Below are 11,723 nucleotides of genomic sequence, written 5' to 3' on the forward strand. Positions count from 1 at the left end.
AAGTTTGCAAGGGTCTGTTTCTGAGTGTTTTATTCTGTCTCATTGATCTGTTTTGCTTGTTCTTGGGCCAGTAAGATACTGTTTCTATTATCAGGGCTTGATAGCGTGCCCTAATATCCAGCAGGGCTAGACTCCCCTCTTCTTTTTCAAAGTTGACTTTTGCTATTCATGGCTCTTTATTCTTCCATGCAAATTTTAGAATAAATTCATCTAGTCTCTGAAAAAATTCAGTTTCAAATTTTGATTAGAGGTGTAATGGATGTACTGATCTGGGGATAGAATTGACTTTTACAATATTTGCAAGAGCATAGAATATCTCTCTGTATATTTACAAAATCTTTTCTGACTTCTTGTCAGAGTTTCAAAGTTTTCTGTATAGTTTTGTGAATTATTTAAGTTATTACACAGACAGTTCATAGCTGCTGGGCATGGTCCTTGATTTTTATTATTTTTTCTGGTTGGTTATTGCAGATTACAACACAATTTTTCAGCTTCAGCATTATTAACCTTTCAGGCCAGGTAATTCTTCGTCGGGGTGGGAAGGAGGCTCTGTCCTGCGCACGGCGGGATGTTTACTAGCATCCTTAGCTTAGATCCATCAGATGCCAGTAGCTGTGGCAACCCCAACCCTAGTCGTGACAAACTGTCTTCAGATGCCAAATGTTTCCATAGGATTGATAGATAAAATACAGGATACCCAATGTTTTGTCTCAAATATTGCGTAGGACAAAAATTATACTAAATAATTACTCATGGTTTATCTGAAATTAAAATTTAACCAGGTATCCTATATTTTTATTTACTAAATATGTCAACTGTACCTGAGGAGCAAAATCATTCCTGGTTGAGAACAACTGGTGTAGAGAAATGTCAGACTATTTTTTTTTTTTTAATGTTAGACATTTCTATAAGTTGATCTTATTCCTGAGAACCTTGCTGAATTTTATTATTAATTATAATGGGTTCTTTGCTCTGTTGGTTTTTCTATGTAGATAATCCTACAATAATAGCAGTTTCATCTCTTCTTTTCCCTTCCAAGTAGCTAAACCTGCTTTTTTTTTCGTTAAATATTTTCTTTTCTTACAGTAATGGTTAGGATCTCCAGTTCCAAGTCATACAATAGAAGTCACAGGGCTGGGCCGGGCGCGGTGGCTCAAGCCTGTAATCCCAGCACTTTGGGAGGCCAAGACGGGCGGATCACAAGGTCAGGAGATCGAGACCATCCTGGCTAATACGGTGAAACCCCGTCTCTACTAAAAATATAAAAAACTAGCCGGGCGACGAGGCGGGCGCCTGTAGTCCCAGCTACTTGGGAGGCGGAGGCAGGAGAATGGCGTAAACCTGGGAGGCGGAGCTTGCAGTGAGCTGAGATCCGGCCACCACGACAGAGCCAGACTCCGTCTCAAAAAAAAAAAAAAAAAAAAAAAAAGTCACAGGGCATTTTGGTCCCATTTCCAATCTTAAAGGGAATGTGCCTAAATTTTCTCTATAAGAAAAACGTTTGCTGTAGGTTTTTTTTTTGTAGCAATTTAAGGGTTGTTTTCCATTTTTAGTATCTTAGTCTGTTCAGGTTGCTCCAACAAAATGCCACAAATCTGTAACTTATAAATAGCAGAAATTTATTTTTCAAAGCTTTGGAGGCTGGGAAATCCAAGATCAAGACACTGGCAGATTTGGTGCTTGTTCATAGAAGGCATCTTCTCCCTTCATCCTTACATGTTGGATGAAGAAACTGTGGTCTTTTCAGCCACTTATAAGGGCACTAATCCCATGTATGAGGGTTTCACCTCATAACTTAATCACCTCCAAAAGAACCTACTTCCTAAAACCATCACATTGGAAATTAGGTTTCAATCTATGAATTTTGGGGGTCACAAACATTCATTCTATAGAACTCGGTTTGCTAAGATTTTTAATTATAAAAAATAGCTGTTGAACTTTATTAAATGGTTTTTCTGCATCTATTGAAATAAATGTACATTTTTCCTTGTTTACTCTTTACTGTGATGAATAATATGAATGCATTCTCTGATAAGTCTTCCTTATTTATTTATTTTATTTTTTATTTTTTTGAGACAGAATTTCTCTTATTGTCCAGGCTGGAGTACAATGGTGTGATCTTGGCTCACCACAACCTCCACCTCCCAGGTTCAAGCGATTCTCCTGCCTCGGCCTCCCTAATAGCTGGGATTACAGGCATGTGCCACCACGCCCAGCTAATTTTGTATTTTTAGTAGAGATGGGGTTTCTCCATGTTGGTCAGGCTGGTCTCGAACTCCGATCTCAGGTGATTTGCCCGCCTTGGCCTTCCAAAGTGCTGGGATTACAGGCATGAGCCATTGCACCCGGCCGATAAGTCTTCCTTATATTGCTGGGATAAACCATATCTATTGTTTACTACATTGTTGGATTAGTTCAGTTAATATTTTATTTGTTATTTTTGCAGACTTATTAGTCTGTTTTCATGCTGCTGATAAAGACATACCCCAGACTGGGAAGATAAAGAGGTTTAATTGGACTTACAGTTTCACGTGGCTGGGGAGGCCTCAGAATCATGATGGGAGGCAAAAGGCACTTCTCACATGGTGGCAGCAAGAGAAAATGAAGAAAAAGCAAAAGCGGAAACCCTGGATAAACCCATCAGATCTGGTGAGACTTATTCACTAGAACAAGAATAGCATGGGAAAGACTGGCCCCACGATTCAATTATCTCCCCTGAGTCCCTCCCACAACATGTGGGAATTCTGAGAGATACAATTCAAGCTGAGATTTGGGTGGGGACGCAGCCAAACCATATCATTTTGTCCCTGGCCCCTCCAAATCCCATGTCCTAACTTTTCAAAACCAATCATGCCTTCCCAACAGTCCCCCAAAGTCTTAACTCAAAAGTCCACAGTCCAAAGTCTCATCTGAGACAAGGCAAGTCCCTTCTGTCTATGAGTTGTAAAAGCAAAAGCAAGTGAGTTACTTCCTAGATACAATAGGGGTACAGGTATTGAGTAAATACAGCCTTTCTAAATGGGAGAAATTGTCCAAAACAAAGGGGTTACAGGGCCCATGCAAGTCCAAAATCCAGTGGGGCAGTCAAATTTTAAAGCTCCAAAATGATCTTCTTTGACTCCAGGTCTCACATCCAGGTTATGGTGATGCAAGAGATGGGCTCCTATGGTCTTGGGTAGCTCCACCCCTGTGGCTTTTCAGGGCACAGTCTCCCTCCTGGCTGCTTCCATGGGCTGGCGTTGAGTGTCTGTGGCTTTTCCAGGTGCATGGTGCAAGCTGTTGGTACATCTACTATTCTGGGGTCTGGAGGACAGTGGCCCTCTTCTCCCAGCTCCACTAGGCAGTGCCCCAACAGGGACTCTGTGTGGGGGCTCCAACCCCACATTTCCCTTCCACACTGCCCTAGCAGAGGTTCTCCGTGAGGGCACTGCCTCTGCAGCAAACTTTTGCCTGGGCATCCAGGCATTTCCATACATCTTCTGAAATCTAGGCAGAGGTTCCTAAACCTCAATTCTTGACTTCTGTGCACCCGCAGGCTCAACACCACATGAAAGCTGCCAAGGCGTGGGGCTTCCACCCTCTGAAGCCACAGCCCAAGCTATATGTTGGCCACTTTCAGCCACGGCTGGAGCGGCTGGGACACAGGGCATCAAGTACTAGGCTGCACACAGTATGGAGACACTTGGCCCAGTCTCTGAAACCACTTCTTCCTTCAGGGCCTCCGGGCCGGTGGGAGGGGCTGCCGTGAAGTTCTCTGACATGGCCTGGAAACATTTTTCTCCATGGTCTTGGGGATTAACATTAGGTTCCTTGCTACTTATGCAAATTTCTGCAGCTGGTTTGAATTTCTCCCCAGAAAAAATGGGTTTTTCTTTTCTATTGCATAGTCAGGTTGCAAATTTTCTGAACTCTTATGCTCTGTTTCCCTTATAAAACTGAATGCCTTTAACATTACCCAAGTCACATCTAGAATTCTGCTTAGAAATTTCTCCTGCCAGGTACCCTAAATCATCTTTCTCAAGGTCAAAGTTTCACAAATCTCTAGGGCAGGGGCAAAATGCCACCAGTCTCTTTGCTAAAACATAACAAAAGTCACCTTTACTCCAGTTCCCAACAAGTTCCTCATCTCCATCTGAGACCACCTCAGCTTGGACCTTACTATCCCTATCGCTATCAGCATTTTGGGCAATGCCATTCAGCAAGTCTCTAGGAAGTCCCAAACTTTTCCACTTTTCCTTGTCTTCTTCTGAGCCCTTCAAACTGTTCTAATCTCTGCCTGTTACCCAGTTCCAAAGTGACTTCCACATTTTCAGGTATCTTTTCAGCAATACCCCACTCCTGGTATTTCTTCCCCATTGGGAAGAAAAAGTGGTTTAATTGGACTTACAGTTTCACATGGCTGGGGAGGCCTCAGAATCATGGCAGGAGGCAAAAGGCACTTCTTACATGGTAAGAAACAATGAGGAAGAAGCGCCTGGGTGCAGTGGCTCACGCCTGTAATCCCAACACTTCAACACTTTGGGAGGCTGAGGTGACTGGATCATGAGGTCAGGAGTTTGAGACCAGCCTGGCCAATATGGTGAAACCCTGTCTCTACTAAAAATACAAAAATCAGCAGGGCATGGTGGTGGGTGCCTGTAATCCTAGCTACTCAGGAGGCTGAGGCAGGAGAATTGCTTGAACCTGGGAGGCGGAGGTTGCAGTGAGCTGAGATTGAGCTACTGTACTCCAGCCTGGGTGACAAAGCAAGACTCTGTCTCAAAAAAAAAAAAAAAAAAAAAAAAAAAAAAAAAAAAAAAAGGAAGAAGCAAAAGCAGAAATTCCAGAAATTCCTGATAAGCCCATCAGATCATCAGATCTTGTGAGAGTTATTCACCATCATGAGAATAGCACAGGAAAGACTGACCCCCATGATTTAATTACCTTTCCCTGGGGCCCTCCTACATCATGTGGGAATTCTGGGAGATACAATTCAATTTGAGATTTGGGTAGGGACACAGTCAATATCACTTATTCAGAAATACAATGAGCCTGTAATTTTTGCGTGTGTGTATTGGCCCAATCTAGTTTTGAATCAAGATTATATTAGCTTCAAAAAAGGCTGGACAATTTTCTCTCTTTTTTCACTTGCTGGAACAATTTGTGAGATAAAAAAAATCTGTCTCTTGAAAGTTGGGTAGCGCACATTTGTAAAGCTATCTGAGCTTTAGGGAGAGGAGCTATGATTAGCATTTCAGTTTCTTTAATGCTTGTTAGTCTATTCAAGTATACTATCTCTTGGCATTTCATATTTCCCCACAAAGTTATCTATAATATCTGAAGTTTCACATTGTTCAGTATACAGTTGTCCATAATACTCTAAAAACTTTTTTCTTCCTAGAAAATTTCAAATACATTCAGAAGTGGATCAATACACCTCTGGTGCTTCAGCAGTTACGGATTCAGGGCCAGTCTTGTTTCATCTGGAGCACCACCTGCATCCCCTCATAATTCTTTCAAGTAAATCTCTGACATTATATAATGACACCTGAAAACTGATATTTACTCCGGTAAAAATCTTCAAAAGACAAAGACTCTTTTTCAACCTGTTCACAATGTCATTAACCTCCTCCCCAGATAATAATTTACCAACATCAAGAAACTCCCAATTAGTGTTTAAACTTCCAATTTTCTCATGAACGTCTTTTTTCTTTTTTTTTTTTTTTGGCGGGAGAGATAACCTTATCGTTTGAATCAGAATCCAAAGTTTACACATTGCACTTGGCAGACCTGCCTTTTAATTTCTCATAACCTCTGTTTCTCTTCAGCTTTCCATTTTCCTCCCAGTTTCCCATGATTGCATCTCTAGTTTGACACGTTCCCTTGTCCTCTGTATTCCTGTATGTTGGTAGTTAAATCTCAATCTGATACAGAAGGACTGGGCTCCCAGCTAAACCTCACCCCTAAGCCAGAAACCACGGCCCTAAGTGAAAACAGGTGATCCTGTTTTTCCACGCAAATGTTGCCTTTTTGGCCTGCCCCGCCCCTATCCTGTGCCCGTAAAAGACTTCAGCTGGCAGAGCAACGCAAGCGGCTGAGCGGCGGGCAGAGAAGCAACTGAGTGTCAGAGACAATGGATAGATGCGGCTGACCAGACGGTGCAGCTTTGAAGAGGGACCTGGCCGGAGACTGCCGGGCTTCAGGGAAAGATCACCTTCCCATCTCCTTTCCAAGCCTTCCTTTCCGCTGAGAGCCACCTACCGCTCAATACAGTCTTCCGTATTCATCACCTTTCAAACAGTTCACATGAGCTGATTCTTCCTGGACGCCAAACGAGAATCCAGGTGCCAAGAGGGCAGGGGCTACCACCCTGACTCTCCACTGAGCTGGTTGGCACTTGGCCGTCCCTGGACGGCAGAGCTGAAAGACAGCTGGTTGTAACATGCTTGTACACTGCTGTGTAGCGTGCATAGAGCCTGATCCCTCCAGAGAGGAGCGACCTGCGGGTTCTAGGGTTCCTTTGCTCAGGTTCCTGCACCCGCTTGCTCTTATGCTCCCTCATGCGAGGAGTGGCCAGTGACAGGCTGAGTGAAACGAGCCACTCCAGTTTCTGCCCATGAAGGGGGTCAAAGGAACTATCCCATCTCAAATCCATGATCAGGTTTAGGTTTGATAATTTGACAATGCCACTTCAGAAGGGTTACTGCAATTACATTATTCTTGGATCTTTGTTGTGCTCGTAATTGTTTTCCTCCCTTTTTCATTGTAGGTTTTTATCTATTTGCAATTTCATTTTCTCTTTTTCTTTTCTTTCTTTCTTTTTCTTTTTTTTGAGACAGAGTCTCACTCTATTGCCCAGGCTGGAGTGCAATGGTGCAATCTCGGCTCACTCTAACCTCCGCCTCCCAGGTTCAAGCGATTCTCCCACCTCAGCCTCTGGAGTAGCTGGGATTACAGGCGCGCACAACCAGGCCCAGCTGGTTTCACCGTATTGGACAGGCTGGTCTTGAACTTCTGACCTTGTGATCCGCCTGCCTTGACCTCCCAAAGCTGGGATTACAGGCGTGAGCCACCGTGCCTGGCCTTTCTCACTTTTTCTTGATCAGTCTTGCCAGAATTTTATTTCATTAATCTTTTCAAATAATTAGCTTTTGATTTGGTCATTTTTTCTGTTTTTTCCTTCTCCACTCTTTGTCTTTCTTTACTTATTTTTCCTTCTTTTTCCTTGGATCTATTGCTCTTATTCCAGCTTCTTGAATTTACAGTTTGACTTGTGTTTGAAGTTGTGATTTCCCTTTATCTACTGCTGTAAGTCCTACACATTTTGATACATTGCCATTTCATTGACACTCTAAGTAACTAGCAATTTGCTATACTATTTTTTTTTTTTTTACCTTTTAAAATATATTCTCTTAGTTTCCAGTAATATGTTTTTATAAACTATCCCTCTTATTTCTAATTTTTTGGCATTCTGGTCTGAGAACATGATCCGTATGACATTGATTCTTTGGAATTTATCAAGTAATCCTCTATGACCTGTATATAGACAATGTCATAACCCTTATATATGTGCTTGAAGACTGTGCTTTCTGTGGTGTTGAGCATAGAATTAGAAGGCGAGGGGGAGAGACAAGCACAGAGGCAGATATATATTCCACAGCATTCACAGATGTTATTTCTGGGATGGGAAAATTACAGGTGATTTCTATTTTCTTGGACAGCAGTAGTCTTTACTTGCCTATGATTCCAAACATGTTTGAAAACAATGTTAGAGATTGCACAGGCCTCCCACTGCCCTGGGTGGGTAAGAGCAATGGTGTGGACAAGAGGGAACATTTGCCATTGCCCATCATCTGCGTGGTTCACCTGACCTTCTGGGCCTGCCATCCTGCTCTATGAAATAAGGATATTTGGCTGGGTGCGGTGGCTTACACCTGTAATCCCAGCACTTTGGGAGGCTGAGGTGGGTGGATCACTAAGGGCCAGGAGTTTGAGACCAGCCTGGCCAACATGGTGAAACCCCATCTCTATTAAAAGTACAAAAAATGGCTGGACATGGTGACACACGCCTATAATCCCAGCTACTCAGGAGGCTGAGGCAGGAGAATCGCTTAAACCCAGGAGATAGAGGTTGCAGTGGGCCGAGATCGTGCCACTGCACTCCAGCCGGGGCGACTGAGCAAGACTCCATCTCAAAAATAAAAATAATAAAAAAAGGATATCTAAGCTCCCACTTAACTTGAACATTTGTATTCTGTTATTCATAAGCTCCATCTGCTGCTGGCATGAATACCTGAAAATCCTAGGACTGTGGGATGTGGTCCAGGCTCTCAGGTGTCAGCATTGCAGGGAATCCCACAAACATCCCTAGAGGGAGTGCAGAATCTCATGCACGAAGGGGCTGGGGTGAGGCCTTTGTCATAGTATTATCTAGAGAGGTTGTGGCCTTTCCCCTTCTTTACTTTTGGGATAAGCGTGTTTTTTTCTCCTGCTGCACTCTGTTTTCCAGGCTGCAACCCCATTTCCAGGGAAAGCAGACAAGAAGTGCCAATCAGAGCATTGACGTAAATGGGAATCAGTATCCTTGGCAGTGTCTGGACTTCAAGGCTGCTGAGCGACAAGTGTGTGTTTTGTTTTATTAAATGTTTTCCTTTTTAATAAGCAGTGGAAAATGTCAGGAACACCTGCAGTTGCCTGCTGACCCTGGGACTGGGGTAGGGGATGCAGCACTCAGCCTCCAATTGTGTTTTTCTTCTCTGATAGCTCAGTTGTGCCAGCAATGTACTTGCTTTGGCGCTCCAGAATCAACCTAGGGAACCAGCTCCGCCTTCTATACAAGCAGAATTCTACCTCTAACAGGACCAGGCGACCACTTCTTTGGCAACTTTCTCTACATTTTTAAGCCTCTGATGTTTTAAGCCCCTCAGGCCATTTACCTATGCTTCACAGGATGAAAATATCAGGAAAATGGTTTTTGCATGTTTATTTTTCAGTTCATACACAGTATGCATGAAGCAAGTATGAAATTGCTACACAAACACTGGGATGCAAGAAATGTCATACTACTGAAATCAGATTAGATCTAGTTCTGAGCCCTCTCTCACCAGGGGATCAGATGTTCCAAATCAGGTATTCCCCAGGATGGAGCAAGAGCCCCTGGGGGATGACACAGGCCAGAACGACCTGAGAAAGAGCCTCCAGTCTTCAGCCTATTGTGGTCCCCTGATTTCTGAGCCCAAGTGGCCTCTTAGAGGGCTCCCAGCGACTGCCAGCCAGCTGCGACCCCTGTGCTGGGGTATCTACCCCACTTCGCACCAGACGCTGACCCAGACCCTGATGAGAGATAGCACCCCTGGAGGCAGCACTGGGCACTACACGTGGCAAATGACCCATTGAGTCATCAGCAGCTCCGCCTCAGAGGCGCCCTCGTGTGGAACCATCCCAGCGTTTACACCCTGATTATCCTCTCCTAAAACTCCAACGCAGGCACCCCTCAAAGACAGGAGGCTGCTCCAGGCTTAGACACTGGCTGGATCTCTTTCATTTAGATCCCTCCAAACAAGCAGATTAGTTTAAAGTCCTGTGTGTTTTCTCTGTTTCCTAAGGTATAGACAACATAGCAAGGGTGGAGGAGCTGGAGGAGGGGAAGGGGAAGTTGCTAGGAAGGCTTGTCCATCCCAGAGGGTGGGCACGGGAAGCAGAGGTGAGGGTGGTGAGGTGTGGGGGGAGCAGGCAGAGTTTGTCAGGGCACTGTCCACCCCCACTGACTCCTGTCACCTCCAGTGCCTTTGGGCCCCCTTCTGCATAGATCACCCTCGAACGCCTGAATCTTCAGCCAGAGCGAGCTGATTATCTTAAAAAGATGGGCAGACTTCTCCAGGTAAGCAGTCCACACTGGACAGTCTAAAAGAAAAGCTGCAATTGCTTAGGTTTATTGTAAAGCAGTAATTTAAACGCTCTCACTGAATGCTGTGTTGGCAGCGGAGATTGGGCTGGTTGTGAAGGTACATGTTCTGGAATATGCACCTAGACATCCCCTGGCCTTTTGCTGGGATGCTTCCAAGGCCTTGCTCAGCTTTGCTTGGCATCTAGCCAAATACAGAGACTTCTGGGTTCTCTTGTCTTCTATTTATGGAAGCCCCTGGGTGCATATCCCTCTCCTTCACATTGTTCGTCTTTATATCATTGTCCATTCCTGCTCTCTGGAATAAATACTCTTGCTTATGATTTAGTGATGAATCCTGGCTTGTCTGCAGATTGGACGAGGTATACTTTTGTAGACGGCTAGGAAGGAACATTTTAATTGGAGAGTCTGGGACAGGGGAGGGCTCCATACTATTTCCCGTTGGTAATGCCTCACCAGGCAGAGTGAACTCAGGGCTCAATGCCACCTCCTCCAAAGACTAAATAAGAAGTCTGTAGGCCCCTCACCGTCCTAAGCCAGCTGCCTAAAGTCCACTGTTTCTGAGCAGAGGCCACCCTAAACAGGAAGCGCCCAGTCCCTTGTCTTTTAGCTCTGGTGTCTGCCCTATTGAAGGCCAATGGGAAGCTCACCTCACATGACACGTGACTTCATTAGTCAGTGCTGCAAGCACCCCTCCCTGGAGGACCTAACCTTTTACTCCTCTCTTCCTCTCAACCCTTCCCTTGTGCCTCCTGGAACCCCACCATTAGCAAATTACCCCAGATGTTCAACCTTCTCTCCACGTGTACCCTTTTCTCTCTTGCCTGAATACACTCATTCATTCAGTTATTTACAAACATTGGATGAACCAGTACTGGGCCACTGTTTTAGATGCTGGGGATACAGCAGTGAACAAAACACACAAGCCTCTGCCCTGCATCCTAGTAGTGAGAGAATGAATATGTAACGTGTGTTATGTCACGTGTGCTTAGTGCTATAAAGAACAATATAGCAGGGTAAGCGGCTAGAGAATGATGGTGTGGGGCAGTGTGGCTATCCCATACAGAGTGAAGAAAGGTCTTTCTGAAACAGTGAAAATGGAATCGAAACCTTAGGAGGTAAGGGAGAGCCACGTGGCTATGTGGGGGAGGAGAGCTTTTGAGGCAGAGGGAGCGGCAAGACCTGTTGAGGAACAGAAAGGGCCAGTGTGGCGGGGCACAGTCAGCACATGGGAGAGTGAGGAAAATGGGCAGGAAGAGAGAGAAAGGCCTTACAAACCGCTGGGACATGTTTGGAGTTTTTTTTTTTTCTTTTTTTCTTTTTTTTGAGACAGGGTCTCACTCTGTTGCTTAGGCTGCAGTGCAGTGATGCAAACATGGCTCACTACAGCCTTGACCTCCCAGGCTGAGGCAATCCTCCTGCCCTAGCCTCCCATGTAGCTGGGACTACAAGCATGCAAAACCATACCCAACTGATCTTTTGGTACTTTGTAGAGATGGGATTTTGCCATGTTGTCTAAGCTGGTCTCGAACTTCTGGGCTGAAGTGTTCTGCTTCCCTCGGCCTCCCAAAGTGCTGGGATTACGGGGGTGAGCCACTATGCCTGGCCAATTTTTGGATTTTAAGTGAAATGAGTAGTCACTGGAAATGGTTTTGAGCAAAAGAGTGCCAAGGTCTGAGTTAAATTTTAAAAAGTGCAGCCGGGCGCGGTGGCTCAAGCCTGTAATCCCAGCACTTTGGGAGGCCGAGATGGGCGGATCACAAGGTCAGGAGATCAAGACCATCCTGGCTAACACGGTGAAACCCCGTCTCTACTAAAAAATACAAAAAACTAGCAGGGC

At 44.8% G+C, this 11,723-nt stretch overlaps 1 long non-coding RNA gene across 1 annotated transcript in view; it reads left to right on the top strand.

The window, feature by feature from the left end:
- Positions 1-6,238: 6,238 nt before the first annotated feature.
- LOC105514616 overlaps positions 6,239-11,723 on the top strand; it is a 31,848-nt gene continuing 26,363 nt past the window's right edge. Inside the window, exon 1 of the long non-coding RNA XR_001002206.1 lies at positions 6,239-6,279. This is a non-coding gene — a long non-coding RNA (uncharacterized LOC105514616). The remainder of the gene's footprint in view (positions 6,280-11,723) is intronic.

The sequence above is a fragment of the Colobus angolensis genome, unplaced genomic scaffold, assembly GCF_000951035.1.
Source record: "Colobus angolensis palliatus isolate OR3802 unplaced genomic scaffold, Cang.pa_1.0 Scaffold249, whole genome shotgun sequence".
Lineage (NCBI taxonomy): Eukaryota > Metazoa > Chordata > Mammalia > Primates > Cercopithecidae > Colobus > Colobus angolensis.